Source organism: Coregonus lavaretus, assembly GCF_964263955.1.
Source record: "Coregonus lavaretus genome assembly, chromosome: 11".
Taxonomy (NCBI): domain Eukaryota; kingdom Metazoa; phylum Chordata; class Actinopteri; order Salmoniformes; family Salmonidae; genus Coregonus; species Coregonus lavaretus.
Window position 1 is genome coordinate 47,434,558 of NC_139998.1, and position 20,983 is coordinate 47,455,540.

Here is a 20,983-nt window from a genome sequence, read left to right on the forward strand (position 1 = left end):
CCAGATCCGCAATGCAACACAAACAGATCTGAAACCAGGCTAAAGGGAAGGAAGCTATTCAACAAAACCCATCGAAACCACCTAGAGGGATGAATATTTACTTGATTTGCAACTTTTCCCAAAATATTTCTCCCATTGAAATATATGTAAGCTGCATGTAAAAGTCTGAGTTACATGCACCTACATCTCAACATCTCAAGTTGGTATTCGGGCCTTAATGCTCAATATTTCAACATGCAATAGACAGTCAGTGCTCCTTAGGTGAGCGAACATGTTGATTCCCATGTCAACAGCAATTGTTCAAGCAGCATTTCGATTTGCAGAAAGGAGATGTTTTTTCCCCATTGAAAAGCTGAGCTAGCAAGGCTATATTGTGCTAGCACACAAAGCTAGGAGAATAACAATTTGATTTGTGCAGACATTCTCAGGCTACAGGAGAAAAACAGAATGTGGTAACCACAGAAATCAACTAAATTAAAGTTTCTTCAGTGGCTAGATAATGAGTCGTGCAATGTCATTTCAGCAAGCCATGACTATTCAGGCAACTGTTTGCTTTTTAAGCATATTTTCAAAAAGCTACCCATAACACCCACCATCTCAGATTGTTCTAAAAGCGACTTCAATTGCTAATTTCTATGAACAGGGAAAAAATAAACATCATCATATTCACAGGGAAAACATTACTGACATTAATTTGACTCTTCGGCTCACAGCAGGAAAATAATCCTACAGCAACAGGAATTGTTAGGTGGATTATATATAATTACAAGCCTTTTAAACCTTGAATACACTACAATATGCATGTCCTGCTGTGCTGGAAAATTCTCTGCGACAACAGAGTGATCAAATTAAGATAGCAGATCTGTACATAGTACGAAGAAGCAATAATCCAAGCTGCAGCTCCATACTACTTGACAGACATAGAGAACCGATACTGTATACTGGTTGTTGGGGTGGGTTGGCATGGGGTGTGGTGGGTTTGTGTGTGGCTTTTGATAATTTTATTGAATTCCTCATGTCTGACTCATTGTTAGGAACAATTTTGGTCCAAATGGATGTTAGATACTATATATTTGGAGATATTGACAATTATATGAATACTATAAATTAAAATGACCAATTTGGGTGCAATCAATCAGCTTAATTTGTCAGAGATCAAATTATATTTTTAAACATTTATGTTTCAGGAATGCTACAGAAACAATTTCAGCACAATCTGAGATGGTGGATGTCGAAATCCTCTTCCTTGTGCTTTTTGAGGTGGAACGACCCTGATGTGAACTGCTGAATAGCAAAACAAGCTCATCAATTCAAAGAGTGACTTCTAACAACACAAAACAGATCGAGTTGCAGCCAGAAGTGTTGACCTGTACAAAATCTCAGCGATTCTTAGGCGTCCCATCAGATGCCTGAGATAATACCTCCGTTATTTAACACGGGGGCGACTCCCGTGTAAACAGGCTTGGTATTGGGCCGCCACTTTCCCAGGCCTCTCCCTGACTGACTCCCTTTTCTCTCTCTCCCGCTGTGTCTCCCTCTCTCCTCATCCCTTTCTCACAACTCCTAGTCATGTGATACTGGGCACCCTGCCTGCTCCCCCTCCCCCCCCCCCCCACACACACACACACACACACAGACACACACCCTCAAAAGGCTGTTTTTGGGAGAATCGGGAATGGAATCCCGAAAGACTGAAAGGAATGTTGTTTCAACATCGACAGTCAGGAAAAAGAGAGAATCTTTCTCTCACGAGATATGACTATTTGTTTTCCCGTCATAGCCATCACTGGAGTTTCCCCCTAATAACATTAGGAAGAGTTGTTATGCATGACTGACTTGACACCCTGTGTGGAATCCCCACTAGAGAGGTCAAAGCTACAGTCAAGGCTGCAGATGTTTTGAGTTGGTGAAAGCTGATTTGCTTTCTCATGTTTTTGGATTGGATTGAATGAAGGAGAGCGAGGGTGTTCAAATCAATCTGCAGTGGAGTTCCGCATGTTGTGGCTGTGACCAAACACATGCACACACACACACACACACACACACACACACACACACACACACACACACAATGCAACTTGATCTCATGGTTTTACCAATTTTACTTCAGATTCCGATGTTTGACCACGTTTCTCCAAACAATAAAATGTTGACGGTTAAGTTTGGGATAGGGTTACGGTTACAACAGAAACAACTTGCCGGTTACGTTTAGGCATTAAGTCCAAATGGTTAAGGTAAGGGTTAAGGTTTGGGATAGGGTGAAAAAAATTATAAGTACCTAGCACTGTGATTGAATATAATAAATAATAATAATATGCCATTTAGCAGACGCTTTTATCCAAAGCGACTTACAGTCATGCGTGCATACATTTTTGTGTATGGGTGGTCCCGGGGATCGAACCCACTACCTTGGCGTTACAAGCGCCGTGCTCTACCAGCTGAGCTACAGAGGACCATGCATATAGCTTACACCCATCCACCATCTCCGTCCACACCGTCCTAGCAAACCGCAAAACTAGTTGATGGTAATAGCGCTCACCGTTGCGCCTAGTGGCCGGTTTTTAAGTAATTTCCCGACGTCCTGGGTACCTGGACGGACGTCGAATTTCATCTTGGATCTTGAGCGACCTGGCTGCACACACACACATGGATCTGTGTGTGGCAGGAAGCCCTAAATGTGTCCAAACAGCAGAGGGACAGGCCGGTCACACACACAGTCACACACAGTCACACACACACAATCACACACACAGTCACAAACAAACAAAGGCAATCTGTCTCGCATTAAGCACAGTGAAAGAGGTGGACGAGGGACACTACTCTATAACCCCCCTCCTCCCCTCCTTTCACCCCACCAGTCTCCATCCCTCCCCCAGGCCATTCAGCTCTGATACCGCTCTTCCCCCTCCCTCCTTCCTACTCTATAACCCCCCTCCTCCCCTCCTTCCACCCCACCAGTCTCCATCCCTCCCCCAGGCCATTCAGCTCTGATACCCCTCTTCCCCGCTCCCTCTCTTCATGGTTCTGTTGAAGTTGGTCTGGCTTGTATGTGCTGCCGCCTTGGCAAAAACCACATCCTCCCTATTGGACATATCAGCACTCCCTCATTCTTATCCAGTGTGTGTGTGTGTCTGTGTGTGTCTGTGTCTGTGTCTGTGTCTGTGTGTGTGTGTGTGTGTGTGTGTGTGTGTGTGTGTGTGTGTGTGTGTGTGTGTGTGTGTGTGTGTGTGTGTGTGTGTGTGTGTGTGTGTGTGTGTGTGTGTGTGTGTGTGTGTGTGTGTGTGTGTGTGTGTGTGTGTGTGCGTGCGTGTATGGGTGCGTGCATTTGTGTGTGTGTGCGTGCGTGCGTGTATGGTGTGAGTCACTCCCCGCAATTAGCACTGCGTGGCGTTCTTGATAACCTCTTTGTTCCATTAAAGCTCAATGAGTGTTACAGTATTCTAGTAGTCTATATGCCCATTACCCCTCAATGAGAAGGAGACCACACAGAGCCATGTGGGCACAGACCACGGCATGGAGATAAAAGGACAGGGAGGGGAGGAGAAATGTTAACAGTGCATAGCCTTGAACAAGCACCACCATCAAAGATGACTGAGGTTAAAACAAGAAATAGACCTTGATGGACAACATGAAGTAGAAAACGTATATATAGTATTTAGTAGTATCACAGTGAATGAGCTATCTTTGTGGCAAATGTAGTGCTAACAACATATACAGTAGGATTGTATTTTCAGGTTCTCTCTTGCAAAATGATATTTGATCTCAGCAAACTATGCTGTTCAATAAAGATTTAACAGATTATAGTCTGACTTAAAAAAAACTAAAACCTAGCAAATACACAGTCACCATATGAAAGTGCTTAGAATGATCCAATTACCATATCGCACGCAAAATATGAGTGTTTTCTAAGTCACCACAAGTTATTTTACCATTAGAGAAGTAACAGAGTATCTTCCCACGTCTCTTGCAGGGAGCAGAAGGAGAGCGGGAGGGAAGAAAAGAGGGAGGGAGAGAAGGAGGGGGAAGACTCCTTCCCAGTGGACATATGATTGGGAGCAGAAACCTGTTGAACCTGGTGAGGAGAGAGAGAGACAGGTAGAGAGAGAGAGACATGTAGAGAGAGAGAGACATATACAGCAGGACAGACCAAGAGAGACATGTAGAGAGAGAGAGAGAGACAGATAGAGAGAGAGACATGTAGAAAGAGACAGATACCGCAGGACAGAATGAGTGAGACAGGTAGAGAGAGAGACAGGTAGAGAGAGAGAGACATGTAGAGAGAGACAGGTAGAGAGAGACAAGTACAGCAGGACAGACCAAGAGAGACATGTAGAGAGAGACATGTAGAGAGAGAGAGAGACAGGTAGAAAGAGAGAGACAAGTACAGCAGGACAGACCGAGAGAGACAGGTAGAGCGAGAGAGACAGGTACACAGGACAGACCAAGAGAGACATGTAGAGAGAGACAGGTAGAGAGAGAGAGAGAGGTAGAGAGAGACAGGTACAGCAGGACAGACCGAGAGAGACATGTAGAGAGAGAAAGTTAGAGAGAGATACAGGTACAGAAAGACAGACCAAGAGAGACATGTAGAGAGAGACAGGTAAAGACAGAGAGACAGGTACAGAAAGACAGACCAAGAGAGACATGTAGAGAGAGACAGGTACAGCAATACAGACCGAGAGAGACATGTAGAGAGAGACAGGTACAGCAAGACAGAACGAGAGAGACAAGTAGAGAGAGACAGGTAGAGAGAGAGAGAAGGGCACATCAGGACAGACCGAGAGAGACATGTAGAGAGAGACAGGTAGAGAGAGAGAGAGACAGGTAGAGAGAGAGACATGTAGAAAGAGACAGGTACCGCAGGACAGAACGAGTGAGACAGGTAGAGAGAGAGAGACAGGTAGAGAGAGAGAGACATGTAGAGAGAGACAGGGAGAGAGAGAGAGAGAGTTAGAGAGAGAGAGACAGGTACAGCAGGACAGACCGAGAGAGACAGGTAGAGCGAGAGAGACAGGTACACAGGACAGACCAAGAGAGACATGTAGAGAGAGACAGGTAGAGAGAGAGAGACAGGTAGAGAGAGACAGGTACAGCAGGACAGACAGAGAGACAGGTAGAGATAGACAGGTACAGCAGGACAGACCGAGAGAGACATGTAGAGAGAGACAGTTAGAGAGAGAAAGACATGTACAGAAAGACAGACCAAGAGAGACATGTAGAGAGAGACAGGTAAAGACAGAGAAACAGGTACAGAAAGACAGAACAAGAGAGACATGTAGAGAGAGACAGGTAAAGACAGAGAAACAGGTACAGAAAGACAGACCAAGAGAGACATGTAGAGAGAGACAGGTACAGCAAGACAGACCGAGAGAGACATGTAGAGAGAGACAGGTACAGCAAGACAGACCGAGAGAGACATGTAGAGAGAGACAGTTAGAGAGAGAGAGACATGTACCGCAGGACAGACCAAGAGAGACATGTAGAGAGAGACAGGTACAGCAAGACAGAACGAGAGAGACAAGTAGAGAGAGACAGGTAGAGAGAGAGAGACGGGCACATCAGGATAGACCAAGAGAGACATGTAGAGAGACACATGTAGAGAGAGACAGGTACAGAAAGACAGACCAAGAGAGACATGTAGAGAGAGACAGGTACAGCAAGATAGACCGAGAGTGACATGTAGAGAGAGACAGGTACAGCAAGACAGACCGAGAGAGACATGTAGAGAGAGACAGGTACAGCAAGACAGACCAAGAGAGACATGTAGAGAGAGACATGTATAGAGAGAGACAGGTATAGCAAGATAGACCGAGAGAGATGTAGAGAGAGACATGTAGAGAGAGACAGGTACAGCAAGACAGACTGAGAGAGATAAGTATAGAGACAGGTACAGCAAGACAGACCGAGAGAGACCTGTAGAGAGAGCAAAATAGACTGAAAGAGACATGTAGAGAGAGACAGGTACAGCAAGACAGAACGAGAGAGACATGTAGAGAGAGACAGGTAGAGAGAGAGAGACAGGTAGAGAGAGAGAGACAGGTACGGCAGGACAGACAAAGAGAGACATGTAGAGAGAGACAGGTACAGCAAGACAGACCAAGAGAGACATGTAGAGAGAGACAGGTACAGCAAGACAGACCAAGAGAGACATGTAGAGAGAGACAGGCGCAGCAAGACAGACCGAGAGAGACATGTAGAGAGAGACAGGTACAGCAAGACAGACCCAGAAAGACATGTAGAGAGAGACAGGTAGAGCAAGACAGACCGAGAGAGACATGTAGAGAGAGACAGGTGCAGCGAGACAGAGTGAGAGAGACATGTAGAGGGAGACAGTTAGAGAGAGAGAGACCAAGAGAGACATGTAGAGTGAGACAGGCACAGCAAGACAGAACGAGAGAGACATGTAGAGAGAGACATGTAGAGAGAGACAGGTAGAGAGAGAGTGACAAGTACAAAAAGACAGACAGAGAGAGACATGTAGAGAGCGACAGGTACAGCAAGACAGACCAAGAGAGACATTTAGAGAGAGACAGGTACATCAGGACAGACCGAGCGAAACATGTAGAGAGAGACATTTAGAGGGAGACAGGTACAGCAAGACAGAACGAGAGAGACATGTAGAGAGACATATGTAGAGAGAGACAGGTAGAGAGAGAGTGACAAGTACAGCAAGACAGACTGAGAGAGACATGTAGAGAGAGACAGGTACAGCAAGACAGACCGAGAGAGACATGTAGAGAGAGACAGGTACAGCAAGACAGACCGAGAGAGACATGTAGAGAGAGACAGTTAGAGAGAGAGAGACATGTACCGCAGGACAGACCAAGAGAGACATGTAGAGAGAGACAGGTACAGCAAGACAGAACGAGAGAGACAAGTAGAGAGAGACAGGTAGAGAGAGAGAGACGGGCACATCAGGACAGACCAAGAGAGACATGTAGAGAGACACATGTAGAGAGAGACAGGTACAGAAAGACAGACCAAGAGAGACATGTAGAGAGAGACAGGTACAGCAAGATAGACCGAGAGTGACATGTAGAGAGAGACAGGTACAGCAAGACAGACCGAGAGAGACATGTAGAGAGAGACAGGTACAGCAAGACAGACCAAGAGAGACATGTAGAGAGAGACATGTATAGAGAGAGACAGGTATAGCAAGATAGACCGAGAGAGATGTAGAGAGAGACATGTAGAGAGAGACAGGTACAGCAAGACAGACTGAGAGAGATAAGTATAGAGACAGGTACAGCAAGACAGAACGAGAGAGAAATGTAGAGAGAGACAGGTAGAGAGAGAGAGAAAGACAGGTACATCCGGACAGACCGAGAGAGACATGTAGAGAGAGACAGGTACAGCAAGACAGACCGAGAGAGACATGTAGAGCGAGACATGTATAGAGAGAGACAGGTATAGCAAGATAGACCGAGAGCGACTTGTAGAGAGAGACATGTAGAGAGAGAGACAGGTACAGCAAGATAGACCGATAGAGACATGTAGAGAGAGACATGTAGAGAGAGACAGGTACAGCAAGACAGACCAAGAGAGACATGTAGAGAGAGACAGGTACAGCAAGACAGACTGAGAGAGACATGTAGAGAGAGACAGGTATAGAGAGAGACAGGTACAGCGAGACAGACTGAGAGAGACATGTAGAGAGACAGGTACAGCAAGACAGACCAAGAGAGACATGTAGAGAGAGACAGGTACAGCAAGACAGACTGAGAGAGACATATAGAGAGAGACAGGTATAGAGAGAGACAGGTACAGCAAGACAGACCGAGAGAGACCTGTAGAGAGAGCAAAATAGACTGAAAGAGACATGTAGAGAGAGACAGGTACAGCAAGACAGAACGAGAGAGACAGGTAGAGAGAGAGAGACAGGTAGAGAGAGAGAGACAGGAACGGCAGGACAGACAAAGAGAGACATGTAGAGAGAGACAGGTACAGCAAGACAAACCAAGAGAGACATGTAGAGAGAGACAGGTACAGCAAGATAGACCAAGAGAGACATGTAGAGAGAGACAGGCGCAGCAAGACAGACCGAGAGAGACATGTAGAGAGAGACAGGTACAGCAAGACAGACCCAGAAAGACATGTAGAGATAGACAGGTAGAGCAAGACAGACCGAGAGAGACATGTAGAGGGAGACAGGTGCAGCGAGACAGAGTGAGAGAGACATGTAGAGGGAGACAGTTAGAGAGAGAGAGACCAAGAGAGACATGTAGAGTGAGACAGGCACAGCAAGACAGAATGAGAGAGACATGTAGAGAGAGACATGTAGAGAGAGACAGGTAGAGAGAGAGTGACAAGTACAAAAAGACAGACCGAGAGAGACATGTAGAGAGCGACAGGTACAGCAAGACAGACCAAGAGAGACATTTAGAGAGAGACAGGTACATCAGGACAGACCGAGCGAAACATGTAGAGAGAGACATTTAGAGGGAGACAGGTACAGCAAGACAGAACGAGAGAGACATGTAGAGAGACATATGTAGAGAGAGACAGGTAGAGAGAGAGTGACAAGTACAGCAAGACAGACTGAGAGAGACATGTAGAGAGAGACAGCTACAGCAAGACAGACCGAGAGAGACATATAGAGAGAGAAAGGTACAGCAAGACAGACCAAGAGAGACATGTAGAGACAGACAGGTACAGCAGGACAGACCGAGAGAGACACGTAGAGAGAGACAGGTACAGCAAGACAGACCGACAGAGATATGTAGAGAGAGACAGGTATAGCAAGACAGACCAAGAGAGACATGTAGAGAGAGACATGTAGAGAGAGACAGGGGCAGCAGGACAGACTGAGAGAGACACGTAGAGAGAGACAGGGGCAGCAAGATAGTCCAAGAGAGACATGTAGAGAGAGACAGGTAGAGAGAGAGAGACAAGAACAGCAGGACAGATTCAGAAATACATGTAGAGAGAGACAGGTACAGCAAGACAGACCGAGAGAGACATGTAGAAAGAGACATGTAGAGAGAGACAGGTACAGCAAGACAGACCGAGAGAGACATGTAGAGAGAGAGACAGGTACAGCAAGATAGAAAAAGAGAGACATGTAGAGAAGACAGGTACAGCAAGATAGACCAAGAGAGACATGTAGAGAGAGACAAGTACAGCAAGACAGACCGAGAGAGAAATGTAGAGAGAGACAGTTACAGCAAGACAGACCCAGAAAGGCAAGTAGAGAGAGACAGGTACAGCAAGACAGACCGAGAGAGACATGTAGAGATAGACTGGTTCAGCAAGACAGACCAAGAGAGACATGTAGAAAGAGACAGGTAGAGAGAGAGAGACAGGTACAGCAGGACAGACCGAGAGACAGGTAGAGATAGACAGGTACAGCAGGACAGACCGAGAGATACATGTAGAGAGAGACAGTTAGAGAGAGAAAGACATGTACAGAAAGACAGACCAAGAGAGACATGTAGAGAGAGACAGGTAAAGACAGAGAAACAGGTACAGAAAGACAGAACAAGAGAGACATGTAGAGAGAGACAGGTAAAGACAGAGAGACAGGTACAGAAAGACAGACCAAGAGAGACATGTAGAGAGAGACAGGTACAGCAAGACAGACCGAGAGAGAAATGTAGAGAGAGACAGGTACAGCAAGACAGACCGAGAGAGACATGTAGAGAGAGACAGTTAGAGAGAGAGAGAGACATGTACCGCAGGACAGACCAAGAGAGACATGTAGAAAGAGACAGGTACAGCAAGACAGAACGAGATAGACAAGTAGAGAGAGACAGGTAGAGAGAGAGACAGGTACATCAGAACAGACCGAGAGAGACATGTAGAGAGAGACAGGTACAGCAAGATAGACCGAAACAGACATGTAGAGAGAGACATGTATAGAGAGAGACAGGTATAGCAAGAGAGACCGAGAGAGACATGTAGAGAGAGACATGTAGAGAGAAACATGTACAGTAAGATAGTCCGAGAGAGATGTAGAGAGAGACATGTAGAGAGAGACAGGTACAGCAAGACAGACCGAGAGAGACATGTAGAGAGAGACTTGTATAGAGAGAGACAGGTATAGCAAGATAGACCGAGAGAGACATGTAGAGAGAGACATGTAGAGAGAGAAAGGTACAGTAAGATAGACCGAGAGAGACATGTAGAGAGAGATATGTAGAGAGAGACAGGTACAGCAAGACAGACCAAGAGAGACATGTAGAGAGAGACAGGTACAGCAAGACAGACTGAGAGAGACATGTAGAGAGAGACAGGTATAGAGAGAGACAGGTATAGCAAGACAGACCGAGAGAGACATGTAGAGAGAGACATTTAGAGAGAGACAGGTACAGCAAGATAGGCCGAGAGAAACATGTAGAGAGAGACATGTAGAGAGAGATAGGTACAGCAAAACAGACCAAGAGAGACATGTAGAGAGAGACAGGTACAGCAAGACAGACTGAGAGAGACATGTAGAGAGAGACAGGTATAGAGAGAGACAGGTACAGCAAGACAGACCGAGAGAGACCTGTAGAGAGAGCAAAATAGACTGAAAGAGACATGTAGAGAGAGACAGGTACAGCAAGACAGAACGAGAGAGACATGTAGAGAGAGACAGGTAGAGAGAGAGAGACAGTTAGAGAGAGAGACAGGTACGGCAGGACAGACAAAGAGAGACATGTAGAGAGAGACAGGTACAGCAAGACAGAACGAGAGAGACATGTAGAGAGAGACATGTAGAGAGAGACAAGTAGAGAGAGAGTGACAAGTACAGCAAGACAGACCGAGAGAGACATGTAGACAGAGACAGGTACAGCAAGACAGACCAAGAGAGACATTTAGAGAGAGACAGGTAAATCAGGACAGAACGAGCGAGACTTGTAGAGAGAGAAAGTTACAGCAAGACAAAACGAGAGAGACATGTAGAGAGAGACAGGTACAGCAAGACAGACCAAGAGAGACATGTAGAGCGAGACATGTAGAGAGAGACAGGTACAGCAGGACACACCGAGAGAGACATGTAGAGAGAGACAGGTACAGCAAGACAGACTGAGACAGACATGTAGAGAGAGACAGGTATAGAGAGAGACAGGTACAGCAAGACAGACCGAGAGAGACCTGTAGAGAGAGCAATACAGACCGAAAGAGACATGTAGAGAGAGACAGGTACAGCAAGACAGAACGAGAGAGACATATAGAGAGAGACAGGTAGAGAGAGAGAGAGACAGGTAGAGAGAGACAGGTACAGCAAGACAGAACGAGAGAGACATATAGAGAGAGACAGGTACAGCAGGACAGACCGAGAGAGACACGTAGAGAGAGACAGGTACAGCAAGACAGACCGACAGAGATATGTAGAGAGAGACAGGTACAGCAAGACAGACCAAGAGAGACATGTAGAGAGAGACATGTAGAGAGAGACAGGGGCAGCAGGACAGACTGAGAGAGACATGTAGAGAGAGACAGGGGCAGCAAGATAGTCCAAGAGAGACATGTAGAGAGAGACAGGGGCAGCAAGATAGTCCAAGAGAGACATGTAGAGAGAGACAGGTAGAGAGAGAGAGACAGGTAGAGAGAGAGAGAGACAGGTACAGCAGGACAGACAAACATGTAGAGAGAGACAGGTACAGCAAGATAGACCAAGAGAGACATGGAGAAAGAGACATGTAGAGAGAGACAGGTACAGCAAGACAGAACGAGAGAGACATGTAGAGAGAGACAGATACAGCAAGACAGACTGAGAGAGACATGTAGAGAGAGACAGGTAGAGAGAGAGACAGGTATAGCAAGATAGACCGAGAGAGACATTTAGAGAGAGACAGGTAGAGAGAGAGAGAGACAGGTAGAGAGAGACAGGTACAGCAAGACAGAACGAGGGAGACATGTAGAGAGAGACATGTAGAGAGAGACATGTAGAGAGAGACAGGTAGAGAGAGAGTGACAAGTACAAAAAGACAGACCGAGAGAGACATGTAGAGAGAGACAGGTACAGCAAGACAGACCAAGAGAGACATTTAGAGAGAGACAGGTACATCAGGACAGACCAAGAGAGACATGTAGAAAGAGACATGTAGAGAGAGACAGGTACAGCAAGACAGACTGAGAGAGACATGTAGAGAGAGAGACAGGTACAGCAAGATAGACAAAGAGAGACATGTAGAGAGAGACAGGTACAGCAAGACAGACCAAGAGAGACATGTAGAGAGAGACAGGTACAGCAAGACAGACAGAGAGAGACATGTAGAGAGAGACAGGTACAGCAAGACAGACCGAGAGAGACATGTAGAGTGAGACAGGTACTGCAAGACAGACCATGAGAGACATGTAGAGAGAGACAGGTACATTAAGACAGACCAAGAGAGACATGTAGAGAGAGACAGGTGCAGCAAGACAGACCGAGAGAGACATGAAGAAAGAGACATGTAGAGAGAGACAGGTACAGCAAGACAGACCGAGAGAGACATGTAGAGAGAGACAGGTACAGCAAGATAGACCAAGAGAGACATGTAGAAAGAGACATGTAGAGAGAGACAGGTACAGCAAGACAGACCGAGAGAGACATGTAGAGAGAGAGACAGGTACAGCAAGATAGACAAAGAGAGACATGTAGAGAGAGACAGGTACAGCAAGACAGACCAAGAGAGACATGTAGAGAGAGACAGGTACAGCAAGACAGACCAAGAGAGACATGTAGAGAGAGACAGGTACAATAAGACAGACCCAGAAAGACATGTAGAGAAAGACAGGTACAGCAAGACAGACCGAGAGAGACATGTAGAGTGAGACAGGTACAGCAAGATAGACCGAGAGAGACATGTAGAGAGAGACAGGTACAGCAAGACAGACCCAGAAAGACATGTAGAGAGAGACAGGTACAGCAAGACGGACCGAGAGAGACATGTAGAGAGAGACAGGTACAGCAAGATAGACCGAGAGAGACATGTAGAGAGAGACAGGTACAGCAAGACAGACCGAGAGAGACATGTAGAGATAGACAGGTACAGTAAGATAGACCGAGAGAGACATGTAGAGAGAGACAGGTACAGCAAGACAGACTGAGAGAGACATGTAAAGAGATACAGGTTTAGCAAGACAGACCAAGAGAGACATGTAGAGAGAGACAGTTAGAGAGAGAGAGACCAAGAGAGACATTTAGAGAGAGATAGGTACAGCAAGACAGACCAAGAGAGACATGTAGAGAGAGACAGATACAGCAAGACAGACCAAGGGAGACATGTAGAAAGAGACAGGTAAAGAGAGAGAGACAGGAACAGCAGGAAAGATCCAGAAAGACATGTAGAGAGAGACAGGTACAGCAAGACAGACCGAGAGAGACATGTAGATAGAGACATGTAGAGAGAGACAGGTACAGCAAGACAGACCGAGAGAGACATGTAGAGAGAGAGACAGGTACAGCAACCTATTTTGTTGCATTACAACCTGTAATTTAAATGGTTTTTTATTTGGATTTCATGTAATGGACACACAAAAAATAGTCCAAATTGGTGAAGTGAAATGAAAAAAATAACTTGTTTCAAAATATTCCAAAAAATTAATCACGGAAAAGTGGTGCGTGCATATGTATTCACCCCCTTTGCTATGAAGCCCCTAAATAAGATCTGGTGCAACCAATTACCAACCAAGACCCAGAAAGACATGTAGAGAGAGACAGGTACAGCAAGACGTACCGAGAGAGACATGTAGAGAGAGACAGGTACAGCAAGATAGACCGGGAGAGACATGTAGAGAGAGACAGGTACAGCAAGACAGACCGAGAGAGACATGTAGAGAGAGACAGGTACAGTAAGATAGACCGAGAGAGACATGTAGAGAGAGACAGGTACAGCAAGACAGACTGAGAGAGACATGTAAAGATAGACAGGTACAGCAAGACAGACCAAGAGAGACATGTAGAGAGAGACAGTTAGAGAGAGAGAGACCAAGAGAGACATTTAGAGAGAGATAGGTACAGCAAGACAGACCAAGAGAGACATGTAGAGAGAGACAGATACAGCAAGACAGACCAAGGGAGACATGTAGAAAGAGACAGGTAAAGAGAGAGAGACAGGAACAGCAGGAAAGATCCAGAAAGACATGTAGAGAGAGACAGGTACAGCAAGACAGACCGAGAGAGACATGTAGAGAGAGACAGGTACAGCAAGACAGACCCAGAAAGGCATGTAGAGAGAGACAGGTACAGCAAGACAGACCGAGAAAGACATGTAGAGATAGACAGGTACAGCAAGACAGACCAAGAGAGACATGTAGAAAGAGACATGTAGAGAGAGACAGGTACAGCAAGACAGACCAGGTACAGCAAGACAGACCAACTCATTGTTGAATTTGCAATTACCAACTTGTTGTGTAATGTTTATATCCAATGGCCGATGAGCACCGATACATTTTATCTATAAGTTCTCTTTATTATTTTTCTTCATATGACAAAGATTAAAAAAGATTTGCCAGTAGATTGTTGACTTGATTCATGATGATGACTGCTTGCTAAGATTTTGAAAGTATGATGTTGACACGATCAGTCCAATCAAAGCTACTGTAGATTTAACGCGATTTGAAGTCATTTTATCTGTGTCCAATGACCTTGAGCCTTCTTGGATGGGCACTTCTAATGTAACTCTATTTATTTTTATTTTTATTTTTAGTCATTTAGCAGACGCTCTTATCCAGAGCGACTTACAGGAGCAATTAGGGTTAAGTGCCTTGCTCAAGGGCACATCGACAGATTTTTCACCTAGTCGGCTCGGGGATTAGAACCAGCGACCTTTCGGTTACTGGCACAACGCTCTTCCCCACTAAGCTACCTGCCGCCCCATGGCAGCACCCAAGGGGCTTGAATTTTCGAGCTCTACCCTTAGACTTGGCGGTGTCCTCATTAGTGACAGAACACTGAGCCAATCACGGCGCAACTAGAGAACATTACCAACCCCTGGTGGTGGGGCTGGCTGCCCCACCACAGAAAGCACTGAACTAGGCTGAAACACCTGCATTTTGGAGCTGCCTTAGTCAATAAAGCAAAAAAGAGACCATGTATGCAGCTTTATTAACTAAATTATTATTTTTTTAAATTACATTGTTTGCAAACTGATATGTGACACGTATTAATGACAAAATAACATACAAAACAGGCAGGCCCCCCCAAAATTTTCTTTATTTATTATTTTTAGCTAAAAATGTGGGGCTCAAAACAGGTGGAGGAGGTACAGCGCCTTGCAAAAGTATTCATCCCCCTTGGTGTTTTTCCTATTTTGTTGCATTACAACCTGTAATTTAAATGGTTTTTTATTTGGATTTCATGTAATGGACACACAAAAAATAGTCCAAATTGGTGAAGTGAAATGAAAAAAATAACTTGTTTCAAAATATTCCAAAAAATTAATCACGGAAAAGTGGTGCGTGCATATGTATTCACCCCCTTTGCTATGAAGCCCCTAAATAAGATCTGGTGCAACCAATTACCTTCAGAAGTCACTTAATTAGTTAAATGAAGTCCACCTGTGTGCAGTCTAAGAGTCACATGATCTGTCACATGATCTCAGTATATATACACCTTTTCTGAAAGGCCCCAGAATCTGTAACACCACTAAGCAAGGGGCACCACCAAGCAAGCGGCACCATGAAGACCAAGGAGCTCTCCCAACAGGTCAGGGACAAATTGTGGAGAAGTACAGATCAGGGTTGGGTTATAAAAAAAACGGCCAAAAATATCCATAAAACAATAAATAATAATATGGCACCACAACAAACCTGCCAAGAGAGGGCCGCCCACCAAAACTCACGGACCAGGCAAGGAGGGCATTAATCAGAGAGGCAACAAACAGACCAAAGATAACCCTGAAGGAGGTGCAAAGCTCCACAGCGGAGATTGGAGTATCTGTCCATAGGACCACTTTAAGCCATACACTCCTTAGAGCTGGGCTTTACGGAAGAGTGGCCAGAAAAAAGCCATTGCTTAAAGAAAAAAATAAGCAAACACGTTTGGTGTTCAACAAAAGGCACGTGGGAGACTCCCCAAACATATGGAAGAAGGTACTCTGGTCAGATGAGACTAAAATTGAGCTTTTTGGCAATCAAGGAAAACACTATTTCTGTCACAACCCAACACCTCTCATCACCCCGAGAACACCATCCCCACAGTGAAGCACGGTGGTGGCAGCATCATGCTGTGGAGATGTTTGCAGGGACTGGGAAACTGGTCAGACTTGAAGGAATGATGGATGGCGCTAAATACAGGGAAATTATTGAGGGAAACCTGTTTCAATCTTCCAGAGATTTGAGACTGGGACGGCGCATCACCTTCCAGCAAGACAATGACCCTAAGCATACTGCTAAAGCAACACTCGAGTGGTTTAAGGGGAAACATTTAAATGTCTTGGAATGGCCTAGTCAAAGCCCAGACCTCAATCCAATTGAGAATCTGTGGTGTGTCCATTACATGAAATCCAAATAAAAAATCAATTTAAATTACAGGTTGTAATGCAACAAAATAGGAAAAACGCCAAGGGGGATGAATACTTTTGCAAGGCACTGTATGACTTAAAGATTGCTGTACACCAGCGGAACCCATCCAACTTGAAGGAGCTGGAGCAGTTTTGCCTTGAAGAATTGTCAAAAATCCCAGTGGCTAGATGTGCCAAGCTTATAGAGACATACCCCAAGAGACTTGCAGCAGTAAATGCTGCAAAAGGTGGCTCTACAAAGTATTGACTTTGGGGGGGGTGAATAGTTATGCACGCTCAAGTTTTCTGCTTTTTGGTCTTATTTCTTGTTTGTTTCACAAGAAAAAATATTTTGCATCTTCAAAGTGGTAGGCATGTTGTGTAAATCAAATGATACTACCCCCCCCCCCCAAAATCCATTTTAATTCCAGGTTGTAGGGCAACAAAATAGGACAAACGCCAAGGGGGTTGAATATTTCGCAAGCCAATGTAGATGTATTTGCATACAGGTGCTTGGAGACTGTGTGTGTTTTAGCTCCAGGATGTGTTCTGTAGAGTCAGGTATGTAAGTGTGTTCTGAATAGGGCTTTCTTTTGCTTTTGCTTTTGCATAGGACAGTGATTTCTTGCCCCATTATTATCATTATATTTGTTGGATTTTAGTTTGGGTCAAAAAGACTGTAAAATCACCAGGAATTCAGCAAAAAATGTGTTTAATTTAGGAAACTGTTCCCACGTATTCCCACTAATAAACAAAGAGATATGTGATTGTGTTTCAATGTAATCAAGGTATGAAATTATTATTTTTGATGGAGCTACGATGTGGCGACTACGTTTTCCAACTCAGTCGAAACTTGCATAAAGAGAAACACTGTTTACATTTGCACAAACACACACACATGAGCAGGCTGCCACATACACATGCACATGCACATGCACACTCACAAAGCAAGGCACGCTGACACACATTGCAAGATAATGACATAGTTCACACTGTCTTACCTTTCTATATCGGTGTCTCAAACAGTTCCTGTAAAAACACAAAGAGACAACAACAAAGTGTAAATTCATCCATTTACCACCTAGCACATTCATTTAGCATTACAATACTGGCATCTGTCACAAATCGAACACAGCATTCAAATAGAAAAGCATAATTGGACGGACCACCAAACACTGGTTGAATAAGATAGAATAAGCCTGCATGGATAGAGCTGGGGTTAGGAGTTATTCTCTTGCACAAAGAGTGGAATACCATGTCGCCTCTGGCGGGTTCTACAACCGATACTGTGGGAAAAGGAGAATGTTTGGCCTCTGTTCCGCGCCTTCCCTTTGCCAACACTGGTACACTTCCTCTCTCAGACACCTTGTTCTCTCCATTCAGCAGCTATGGGAAGAGCCTCCTTTCTTTCTTTCTTTCTTTCTTTCTTTCTTTCTTTCTTTCTTTCTTTCTTTCTTTCTTTCTTTCTTTCTTTCTTTCTTTCTTTCTTTCTTTCTTTCTTTCTTTCTTTCTTTCTTTCTTTCTTTCTTTCTTTCTTTTCTTTGCATTTGGCAGTTTTTGAGCAGAGAAGATACAATGGCTGTCTGTCTATGAACCCATTTCCTGAGTCATCGGTAGACATGGGATTCTGAGAGAAATAATGATCAAGTCTTCCTCTTAGTGAAAAGTTTAAACGTCTTTAGAAAATGAGGAATACAATATAAAAGCAATGCTAAGACCTGATATTGTCTTCACTATAATTTAACCTTTCAGTTCTTTAAAATTTCTCAGTGTCCTCACAGTATCTGCAAAACTACTGCTCATGTTTGTCACGCCCTGGCCTTGAGAGCCCGGTTGTCTTTAGTTGTTTTTGTCAGGGTGTGAATCTCTATGTATATATCTAGTTTTGTATATCTATGTTGGCCGGGTGTGGTTCCCAATCAGAGGCAGCTGTCGATCGTTGTCTCTGATTGGGGATCATACTTAGGCAGCCTGGTTGCCTACCTTAGTTGTGGGATCTTGTTTGTGTTCCTGTTAGGCTTGTTGTGTGTATAGCCCATAGGACTTAAGGTTTTCGTTGTTTTGTTATTTTGTCAAGCGTTTATTCGTCTTAATAAACATGTACGCATATCACGCTGCACCTTGGTCTGACCCGTCTCTCAACGACCGTGACAACGTTTCACTGTACAAATACATAACAGCTCCCCCATTCGTGTCAACATCAATAACTTAGCATTCTGTCCCAGGGAGAATACTTCAAAAGAGACACAATGTTAGTTATTCTCCTTACCTAGGAAACAACATTCAATATCTAATCACATATCAACGAGTTGCATGGAATACCTCATGAAAAAACAAACCATTTCCAATCCTCTCAATTTCAAATGACTAGGAAAATAAAACACATTGTTCCTGTCGGACATTGGATGCCTTCTAGTTAGTTATGCATTCTAGTTACTGTTCTTGTGCTTCAGCTGTGACTTATCACTGATGAACATTACTCAGGTGACATTAAAACTACAAAGAACCTCATTAGCAATTGGCTCTCCAAATCTTGCATAAACGACCATGGACTAGAGACATTTAATGGCAGTGAGAAGGTCAAAGAGGGCAGTGGAGTGGAGTGTAGGCTCTCCTCCACACCAGCAGAACAAAGCACAGAACATACTGGAAGCATCCGCTCACTGGCTAACACTGGCTACTGCTCTCGCCCACACATGGAGGAGGAGGGGGATATGAGAGAGGAAGGAGGAGGAGGAGAAGGAGGAGGATTATTAAGCACATTGGTGTGGAGCAAAGTTTGTGATTTTGCAACAGAGGAAGCGCACAGCAAAGACCACTATTATCAGTGGCGCATTCAAATAAGCTGCACTGTAACAGAACAAGAGGGAGGTACTTGCACAATGTACACTTGTAAAAGGTCAAATAGTGTGCAAACACCTTTTCATACTACAATATTATATCAATAGTGGTGGTAGGTAGCCTAGTGCTTTGAGCCAGTAAACGAAAGGTCGCTGGTTTGAATCCCTGAGCTGGCAAGGTAGAAAAATCTGCCGGTCTGCCCTTGAGCAAGGCAGTTAACCCCCAACAACAACTTCTACCCGGGCGCCGATGATGTTGATTAAGGCAGCCCCCCGCACCTCTCTGATTCAGAGGGGTTGGGTTAAATGCAGAAGACAGATTTTGGTTGAATGCATTCAGTTCTGCATGCAACTGACTAGGTATCCACTTTCCCATATTTGTTGTATTTTACACAATTGGAACACAAAAAAGATTACAAAAATATGTGCATGCAGTTCCAATTGCACATGAAGACAGATAAAACCAAGACAGAGTAAGCATCCCAAATGGCACCCTATTCCCTTTATAGTGCACTACTTTTGACCTGGGTCCATATGGATAAGAGCGTCTGCTAAAATGTCAATGTAGAATGTAAGTAGTGCCATCCAGTGCAGAGAGGCTGGCTTTGATAACCGTATGTGTGTAGACTGGAGGGAGGTCAGGGCATGTTCTAGGAAGAAAGGAGGGAGAGTGAAGAAGGAGGAGGGAGAGTGGGATCTGAGCAGACATAACTAACACAGATCTAGAAGGAGGAGCGAGAGTGGGATCTGAGCAGACATAACTAACACAGATCTAGCTGCATACCTCTGATGCAACACACAGGACAGCTCAAACTGGTTCCAGGGGGAAAATAGGACATGCAAATGTAATTCCTTACCAGTTTAATGCAGACAAATAATTGGATGAATTTCAGTAGTCTCTGTTTCTTTGTGAACATACATGCCAGCCTTTTAAAGAAGTCCTGATTTGTTAAGATGTTTTTGCCAATAAAGAAAACTGAAAGTATAACATTGTTTCATGCAGCAAAATGTTCTGTTATGCATATGATTTCAACATGCATCTGCATGACATTCTGCATGACCCAACATCTGTATTGTATAGGTGATTTATTATTATAGGTTAAGATTATGAAACATTCACGTGAAAACCTTTAAGAACAAATAACAAAAACAGAACAGAACTGGACATCTAGTTTCTGACTAATTTTGACAGTATATTATTGGCTGCGTGATTGAGTGTCAATGTTCTGCCAAATGCCCTAGAGTAGCTAAACAGTTTGTGTGTGTGTGTGTGTGTGTGTGTGTGAGAGAGAGAGAGAGAAAGAGAGAAAGAGATGGAGGGAGGGAGACGGAGCCGGAGAGAGAGAGAGAGAGAGAGAGAGAGAGAGAGAGAGGGAGAGAGAGAGGGAGAGAGAGAGAGAGAGAGAGAGAGAGAGAGGGAGGGAGGGAGGGAGGGAGGGAGGGAGGGAGGGAGGGAGGGAGAAATGGAGTGATGAACCACATTCACTCCACTCTGCAGCAGCACCAATGTCAGTTTAAGCATGCGACCCAGAGACCGGTGCGACCATATAAGGAAAGAGAAGGAAACTAGACCAGGAAGTGGAGAGTCCTGCCTGTGGGGAGCCACACGGTTTCCTGTATTCTGATGCTCCCAATGACACACACACACACACACACACACACACAGAGCAAATAACTGCATTTGAACAACACAAATAAAACATTGTACAACAGTAAATTGTAAAGAGGGAG